The sequence below is a fragment of the Stenella coeruleoalba genome, assembly GCF_951394435.1.
Source record: "Stenella coeruleoalba genome assembly, chromosome: 17".
In the NCBI taxonomy this organism is placed as follows: domain Eukaryota; kingdom Metazoa; phylum Chordata; class Mammalia; order Artiodactyla; family Delphinidae; genus Stenella; species Stenella coeruleoalba.
In genome coordinates, this window is record NC_137163.1 from 46,417,525 (window position 1) to 46,426,927 (window position 9,403).

Below are 9,403 nucleotides of genomic sequence, written 5' to 3' on the forward strand. Positions count from 1 at the left end.
AGTCGCAATGGGAATTCGAATTTTATTAATTGAATGATAATGAAAACATGCCATAACAAAACCTGTGGGTTGCAAATAAAGCTGTGGTCACAGAGAAGTTTATGTATTCCAATTATACTCTCCAAATGTAAAACGGAAAGGAATAAAACAACTAGAAGATAACCTATCACCCTGAGGTAGGCAGCTCCTGAACTGTACCTGGTGGGAAAGACAGGGCAGAACTTCAGGAGGCCAGCTGAGAGCACGGTGAACACCATGTCAGGAGCAGTCTCCAAGAAAGAGAATTTAATGTACAAAGGGATGCCTAAAATATATTTAAGAGCTAGCACACTGACCCCTCTTAAGGATGACTTATGTTGCTGGGGAAAAAATAAGAAGTGCTCGATGTAGAAGGTGAATAGCTTTATAATTCCCAGGAGAATCTTGGTACCAGGACCACACAATGAAGAACTTGGAGTCCCCATGGCTAATCCAGCAGACAGAAAAGGAGGAACAGAGATGCGAGAGAAAATAAAGGGAACTCTTGGTGCAATTCGGTGCTGCTGCAGGCCCAAGTCCAGGTATGTGCTCTCTATCTCCACATCTTAAATAAAAGCCACCATGTTCCTCAGTCTTTCAGGTACTTAGAATTTCTCTTTAGAACCTGAAAATGGGGTCAGGTTTCCGGTCTGCATTGCTACAGTACAAAATAGAGGCAGGATGTTTGAAATAGTTCTCCATCTGGCAGAGGAGGCCTTGAAGCTGTGAGCCACTCACTGCAAACCAGCAGGACATGAAGGATTCTTGAGCAGATCTGAAGCTAGTGGGAGGCCTTTGAGGAGTTAAATCCCATAGTAAATACTGTACCTTCAATGGCCCCTTCTCCCTCTCTGTCCAGTCTTCCTCCACTCCCGTGGGGGCCCAAAGGGGTTAAATGAGCACTCTTTGACTTGTACTTGGTGGTCCCAGAAGTTGACGTGGGCTTGGAGACTTCCATGAAAAGTCTGCCTTCCATCTACTGGCTTGGGTTTCTTGGGCTCTCTGCTCCAGGCTAATCCCTTCAACCTGCTTTTTCCATTTCTGCCAATAATCCCCCTCTCCAGACCTTCCTAATGCTCTTCTGGGGCAGGAGGGAGACTTACTGAGGGCAATATTTATTTCTAGAGGGAGAGGTGACCACATGACTTCACACTGGTCGTCCCCTTGATTATTCAGTTTCTGTCTAGATTAGTCGTGGGTGTTTGTGCACCCCAGCCTCACCCCCAGGAGGCTTTAGAACACTGTCCTTATCTCAGCACTGAGCCTCTCTCTAGCCTCCTTCCCTCTCTCTCCTTACCCATCTTTACCCACAGACTCGCAGGCTTTCTGGACCTCTGAGGAAGATAAGCACTTCACTAGAACCTCTGCTACAGAACCAAATATATTGAAATGAATCTTTAGGAAGATACTGAAACAACAGAAAAAGAATACATGACGATTGTTTCTCCTGAGGGTTCAGTTACCGAGGGGGCCTTTAGCAAACTTTGATAAATCTAACCTTTCCTTCCTTGGCAATAGTTGATCACACTGTGAGGAAAGCAAGTTAGAGAATGGAAAAATAATATTTGGATTTCAACGAAATAATAAAGATGCAGGGACTATCTTTGACTTTTGCAAGGTGAGAAGAGAGTTTACATTTTGATTATTTGATGGCAGGAATCCCTTTTAAAACAGGGCCAGTCTGCATGATGCATTTAAAAATCAACCTTTTCAAATATAGCCATAACCCCCACAAGATTTCTTGATTTCTCTGGGGTCAGATAAACCATCACATCTCACAGTGGTGCCCTGTACATGAAAGTGATAAACATAACCTGGAAGCACGGCAATGGCTAAAACTATGGAGCTGGCAGCCATTCGCTGAAAGGATTTTTTGCTTTTAATTCATCACATAAAATGCTAATGTCCAAATTCAGGCAGGTAGATCTTACCAGCCATCAAGAGCTTCAGCCCTGCAAACAGCTAAGTATGCACTGTTAAACCCTACTTTGACTGCTCCAGAAACTTACTGGGTTTCGTTAATGCCTCTGTTACTATTTCCTTTGTGTCGTTTTCTTTTTCTTTAAAAACACAGCTGTGCGATCTTGGGGAAGTTATATTATTTCCTTGAGACTTGGTTGCCTTCTCTGTGAATATCTGGGTATAATTTTAGTATTGCTCAATAGAATTTTTGGTGATAATGAAAATATTCTATATCTGTACTATGTAAAGCAGTATTCAACAGCTACATGGAGCTAATAAACATCTTTGGAATATGGCAAATGCAACTGAGGAACTGATTTTTTAATCTTATTTTTAAATTTGTTTAAATATAAATAATGCCATGTGGCTAGCATCCGTTGACAGTACAGATCTACATAATATTTTAAGGACACCCTCCACTCAAAAACTCTACGATTCATTAACTCAACCTAAATATTTTTGCCCTCTGACAAACAAAAAATAATTTATGCTTTCCTGAAATTTTCTGTCAAGACCTTTATCAGTTTGGGGACATTATATTCTTAAAATTGACTTTGCTTTATGAAACTTTAATAATGCTGGAGTTTCCTGCCCTTGGTACCACCTTTGTGATGATGGGAAATATTGTGGATGATCAAGGACCATTTCAAGAGATCATGGAGAGAAACCTCCTTCTGGATTTAATTTCATTATGAGGATGTCAAAATGCTACATTACTTAAAATAAAACCCATACCGTTTTTATGCTAAGTTATATTCTACATGTAGATGGAAAAATGTTTAAAAGATTTTTAAAGAACTGCGCATCTGTTTTTGAAGCTGATTTGGGCTAGCACTTTATCCATCTCAGTACTATTTCACTTAGTAAACAAATGCAGTTGCCATAATTGCTGCTTAGGTGTCTGTGTTCCCTTCTAGGCTATATGTTTTTGAAATTAGATACAATATTTATATCACAGCGCCTATGTATAGCACAATACCCATTGCTAATTCAGATTGTGTTTTAAGATATGAGACAAAATGTAAGACTTTTTTTATAGTCATAAACATCTAGCAAACCAACCAGAAAATAAAAGCTAATTTTCAGTTGGTTGGCCGAGAACAAAAAGGCGAAGAATACCTAGTGCAAAACCATACCTCTAATAACTACTGTAGGATTTAGAGCACACACATGCTAAAAAATATCTTCTTATCAAAGATTTGAGGTTAGACCTGCAAAAATTATATCAGAAGTGAAAATAATCATGTGGTCTGACCAGCATGGATCACACAAAGTAAGTGTATACTATATATAAAGTAGATAGACTACGAGGTCCTACTGTATAGCACAGGCAACTATATTCAATACCTTGTAATAACCTATAATGGAAAAGGATCTGAAAAAGAAATACATATATCGGAATAACTTGGCTGTACACCTGAAACATAACATTGTCAATCAACTATACTTCAAGTAAAACAAAACAAAACAAAAAACTAAGTGTAAAGGGAAGTATAGTTTTATAAATTCACCTCTGATATCCAATGGACCAGCTGAAAGACAACAGAAAGTACAACTTTCTAGGAGACAGGACATGGCCAGCAAACCAGGCCCTTACCCTCGGTAACGGTCATACCTGCCAAAAAATATACAGACTAGCCTGCATTCATGAATACATAGGAATTCTTCATTTATCTGGCATTATTAGGCAATGAAAGTATTGTATGTTAGGAGAAGTTTTCTTTCAAATGACAAATTTAACAGGAGTTATTTTAACCTTCACTCGGTAGTTTTTTTCTAAAATTAAGAAATGTATCCACTGGTGTATCTAATGTTTCCGTGATAACTCGGGGTCATCAGTTCAATCAACGTTTGCATGAATAATGCAAATGGAAACAAGACAGGCATGCTTACTGAAACTGAAAATGACATAGCAATGGCTGGAATAACTGATGAGAGAGCAAGAAAAAAGCAAAACTGAAAACAAACCGTGATCAAGAAACAATTAGTCAAGTTCTGACTTTCTGTACTTAGTTTCAAAAAGAGATACCACAAATCCCAGCAAGAGACTCCAGCATCATTAGCTGTCTTTCTCCTTTGTTTCCACCTTCCTTTCCTTTTCCTTCTACCCTAGATTGTTCCAGGAAGTGTTTATAGCTCCTTGTAAGACACATTCTAATACTTGCTTTCTCTCACACAAACTTCACAATATGTCCATGTGATAAATGGTGTGGAGGTAAAAGAGAATTCATCACAGGCACATCTCCTACGAAAATAAAATTAGAAACTAGCTTCTAAACATGCAGAGAGAAGGGCGTGGTGTCAGGCACTAATGTCCTTGCGAATTCCTCTCCATTTCTAATAGACGTTCTTCTTTACCAAGATCCCTTTTTATTGGTGTCCTATTCCAGACTGCTCCACTCCGCCCATCCTCATCCTGTAAAATACATTCACACTCGTTTGTGACCCTACTTATTTGCCCATTAAATAATCAATCATAGAACTGTTGGAATTAAATACAGAGTGAAATTAAAATACTGGAGTCACTTGGAGGGTTTAAGCAGCTCCACCAGAAAATACTGGGCATGGATTTAAAAGAGGCTGCGTGGGACTTGCTCTTGTCCAAGTTCTTTCTCAAGAAGTATCTGAAATAAGCCTAAATTCAGAGTTAATCAGACTGGCCTGCTTTCTCAGGTGGACTGGAATTCATTGCTCTTTCCCCTCAACTCCCTGATGTCAGTGGCACTTTCCGGAGATGAGGTGGACTTCTCTGCCTACTGCAGAAGCTCAGTTCCCCCCGGGTCCACTCCCTGTCTGAATCCCACACTTGAGGCCAGATGCCAGCCTTCCCAGAACATTCGTGGCCTCATTTCAGTTTTTGACCTCACATTGAGTCCCTCTAGACTCTTCCTCAGCTTGAAACCTGATCTTCTACCCCTTCCCTGACCTTGATGGTTACCTTCCTACTTTAGGCCTCAGGTGCTTTAGCTATAAAATGATATAGTTGCCCTTAATTCTACAGTCTTCTTTCTAAAGCGCTACAATGTGGTGGCTCCTTGAAAATGTTTCTCTTTGCTGGTTTTAATTTTGTAGAGAATTAAAACCCCAGCCACTCTAAAAGACAGTAAGTTACATTGGATAAGGAAAGTGTGCTTTTGTAGTTAGATTAACAGGGATGGAAGATGACTTAATATGTTTTAAGATACTCATGATCCGTTCTCGTGAGAGTCGGGGAAGAAGGGGAAGAGAGTTAATAAAATACCAAACGATTGTGACAAATTAAGTTCACCAAGATGTAGCTGATTAGTTACTACTTGAATAAGCCACACAAATCCAATCCAAATTTTCCTTTATTTTTCTAAGAAGGATCCCAGTGAACTGAGTCCCATGTTCAGTAACTCCACGTTCAATGGCTTAGTCTTTAAAAACTGTTTTGTTGCTGGAAGCAGAAATATTGCCCATCAGTCCTAATTGATGTTTAGCTATCACGCACATTCGAAATAAATTTATTACTCTGCCTTAGCTCAGTGTAATACATTCCAAAGGGGCAAAGAGCACACGAAAAGTTATGGAGTCTCCATCTTCTACACTAAAGTGTGCAATAAATTACATATTATTTGGCCGTGAAATTCACAAGCCATAGAAACCACGCCATTAGCAATGTATACAGTGGTAAACAGCAGGTAATGAGAATGATATAAAACAAAACAGACTGGGTATGTTGGCACTGCTGCCAATAAAACAATCATTAAATGCATTCATATGCATCTACGCTGGGTAAGCTCTTTAGGGCAACTGCTATGAGTTCTACATACCTGTCAGGATACTATATATAGCCCAGTTTCTATGGCCTTTATTAAAAGACGCTGAGAAAGGGTTACTCTGGGTAAATTCAGACTTCTTCTCAATATAGAATTTGGTCAACATGCATTCTGAACAGCAAAATTTCACAGTATTTTCCTACACTAATTGCCACCTCAGCAAATGCAGGATTAAGTATAATGGATTATAAGAAGTTAGAAAGGAAAGATGGAAGAAAAGAAGGAAAGTAGGAAAAAGGTTGGTATGGAGTACTTCAACATTTATGTAAAGAGTGGACCTAAAACTAACCTGAGGTTTCCCTGAAGTATTAGCATACGCTATAGAAACTTAAATGAAAAAATAAAAAAAAACAGCAAGGGACACTCAAAGATTCTTTGCTTTTTCACTTTACTGCATATACACGTCCATCTTAAACAATCTATATGCTTATATCCAACAAGAGAGCATTGTTTTGCAAGGCTAGTTGGGTTCTATCAGCATGTAAAGGTCGGACAACTCAACTTTAGCAGAGTTAGCCTTCAGGTGAATAATTGCTTCTTTCAGGTTGCGAGCATTTGAATTTTCTAGAAATGTTTCCCAAAAAATGAAAACTAAAAGAGTCCTAGAACAGTGTCCTTTAGAAGGTTTATAGTATCAAGGTTTTTGGAGGAAGAGTATCCTTGTCGATTATCAACACAATGATTCCAAGCAGGTCAATTTATGCTGAGAATATTATATAACAGAACCCACTTCACCTCCATTATACTGACAATGATCTTCCTTACTTCAACCTTGTGCTTCTTAGTAAAGTTGAAAATACTGAGCCAAGAACAGACAGTGACAATGCCAGAGACTCAGATTTACCTATAGGTGCCTTCAGACAACATCAGCCACCCAGGCTAAAGTCCTGGTTTAAAACATCCCAACATGAATGAATCTCAAAAGCCATATGCTGAGCAAGTGAAGCCACATCAGAAGGGCACCTACTGTATTATTCAACTTACATGAAATTGTAAACTCGGCAAAAGTCATCTCTAAAGATAAAAAACAAATCCGTGGTTGCCTTGGGGTGGGAGATGGGGATACTTTTGCAAAAGCCTAGGAGGAAACTTTCTAGGGTTTTAGAATTGTTATCTATCTTTATGGGGATGGTAGTTATACAAATGTATATATTAATTAAAAGTCACTGAACCGTTAACTAAAAATGTCTGCATTTTATTGTATATAAGTGATTCCTTAATAAGGCTGATTACAAAATGAAGCAAAACCAAAACAAAGCGGAAGAAAAACCTCTCAAGACCTCAAAGGAAATACACTGTTTTCTTCCAGGGTACCAGACTGGAAATGAGGCATTGGTCTGTTCTACCCTCAGATTATCCCTAGGATTATCTAGTCTATTTTAAAGCACTAGAGTCCCCTATCAGGAAAACTCACCCCATGTTTAATTACTTTGATTTCTTCTCTGCCTCTTCTCCTAAGACAGTGAAGCCATTCACGGAAGGAAAACCAGCTTTTTCCAACTTTGCATCACCACATATTCTTTCCAAAGCTATTATTTATGGAAAAAAATTTGGCTACACTTCGTAAAAATCTAGCTTTTTGAGCCTTACAAATCTTAACAGTTAACCTATTGCCTCCACTGGAATTTGGAAAAAAATTATTTTGAAACTGAATAGCTGAGACCTGACATTTTTGTTTTTTGTGATTTTTCTCTTCTCCTAAGAGAGAAGTGAGAAGGAGTGAGAAACACATACATAAAGAAAAATAAATTATCTTGCTGCCTTTGCATGGTTATAATTTATAGGAGGCCCTTTTCAACAATAATCTATTATCAGAATCAATAAAATATAATCTCCATGAAGGCCAGGCCAGGATATTTGTCTCTTTTTCAGCAGATTGCAATACAAACTACATTCATGGATATGCTTCTTGATGATCTTTGTAATACTGGAACAGTTGCCCATTTCCTCATGCCTCTTCACCTTAACTTCAACCTGGTTTTTCACCAATGACCTCACATTTCCTTCTCTATCCCTTGGTTGTGGGCCTCTTTTCCAACTCCAACTCCAACTCGCATTTCACTCTGTCACCAAAGGAAGACTCACACCTTCCTGCTTTTTAGTGATACCTCAAGGTCATTACCATATTGTGATCACCCTGAAAAATAGCCAGACAATTGTTATTTCAGAGCCATCTGACAGTTTGTAGCTCTAAAAATTAACTAAGGACCAAATTTGTCAAAAATATCCTAGTTTAAGATTTTGGTAATACAGCAACAGTAATTCCGAAGTCATTTGTGACAATCAGTGTGGGAAGCACCCTCCTTCAAGAAGATCCTTTGCCATACAATACTCTTTCCCTGTCTGGTAATAAGGAAGCACGGCCGTGGAAAGTAACCTTTTGTGGAAAGAAATACTTGGCTTCGAGAAGGCTTGAAGTTCATATCTTTTTCTTGAATTAGATTCCCCATTAATTACTTTATCCACAAAGAGGTAATTATCAGAATTATGTAAGCAATTAAGGAGATGCTACTCCACATTCTTTCACCTTATTGACCTTTCTCACTTTATTTCATGTGGCTATGTGAAACATCAGTGATTTACATGTCTATCTTTTTTTTTTAACAGATTTCTGTGTGTGTGTGTCCCCATGATGAAAACATCATTAAAGTAAAATATCATGAATACACTCTTAAGAAGCAGAGTCTACTGAAAGTCCTGGAAAATATGAAAGCACTAATATTCATGAACAACTCTACACTCTGAAAGTTACTCGAAATCTTGTTGATCTCTCTTTTGTCTAGGAGTTTTTCAAATTTTCTACCATGATCATTTGTTAGTTTTATAATTACATAATAAAGGCATTACGTCATACAATCTTTTGTTATCTATTGCAGTTTTAAAACTATTCCTTTCCTTCTCCTCAGCAGATATGTCATACATTATTAGTACACAAGCAAAGACTTTCAACGTAACAGTACTTTATAGTGAGAAAAACTATACTGAGCTATCTCTATCCTAAGACAATGCACTACGAAAGCACTAGGAATTCTTAAGGACCAGGAATACAGAGACGATCAAGGGGCAAGTTCCTTGCCTTCGAGTATACATGATCATTATAGCAAATGCTTAAATAGCACTTAGTATGTAACTCACCACAGCAGTCTTATTATACTCCTTTTTAATAGGTGAGCAGAGGAAGCCACAGGGAAGTCATAGGGTAAAGCCAGAATTTGAACCTAGGTAGACTAGTACACTCCACACGGCGTTAACTACTACGTTAAAAAATATATATATAAAAGTTATATATATATATATATATATATATATATATATATATATATAACTCCAAGTATTCCAGAGTTACAAAACACTTATCTACCAAAACTTAAAAAGGAGCACACAAACTTGCATAGAAAATAAACATGTGGGCTTCCTTGTGGCGCAGTGGTTGAAGGTCTGCCTGCCGATGCAGGGGACATGGGTTCCAGCCCCAGTCCGGGAAGATCCCACATGCCGCGGAGTGGCTAGGCCCGTGAGCCATGGCCGCTGAGCCTGCGCATCCGGAGCCTGTGCTCCTCAACGGGAGAGGCCGCAACAGTGAGAGGCCCGCATACCGCAAAGAAGAAAATAAACATGTAAAA

At 38.6% G+C, this 9,403-nt stretch overlaps 1 protein-coding gene across 8 annotated transcripts in view; it reads left to right on the forward strand.

Moving 5' to 3' along the window:
• The window catches only part of LOC307175752 (metabotropic glutamate receptor 7-like), a 111,112-nt gene extending 102,141 nt beyond the window's left edge, over positions 1 to 8,971 (forward strand). For 3 of the 8 annotated variants that reach the window (XM_079901209.1, XM_079901207.1, XM_079901208.1), the window contains one exon: positions 8,388 to 8,971. The gene's annotated coding sequence lies outside the window, so the exon portion shown is untranslated. Of the gene's footprint in view, positions 1 to 416; positions 561 to 1,331; positions 8,361 to 8,387 lie in introns of those variants that run through there. The other 5 variants (XM_079901205.1, XM_079901206.1, XM_079901204.1 and 2 more) reach the window with 5 other exon arrangements.
• Positions 8,972 to 9,403: the final 432 nt, after the last annotated feature.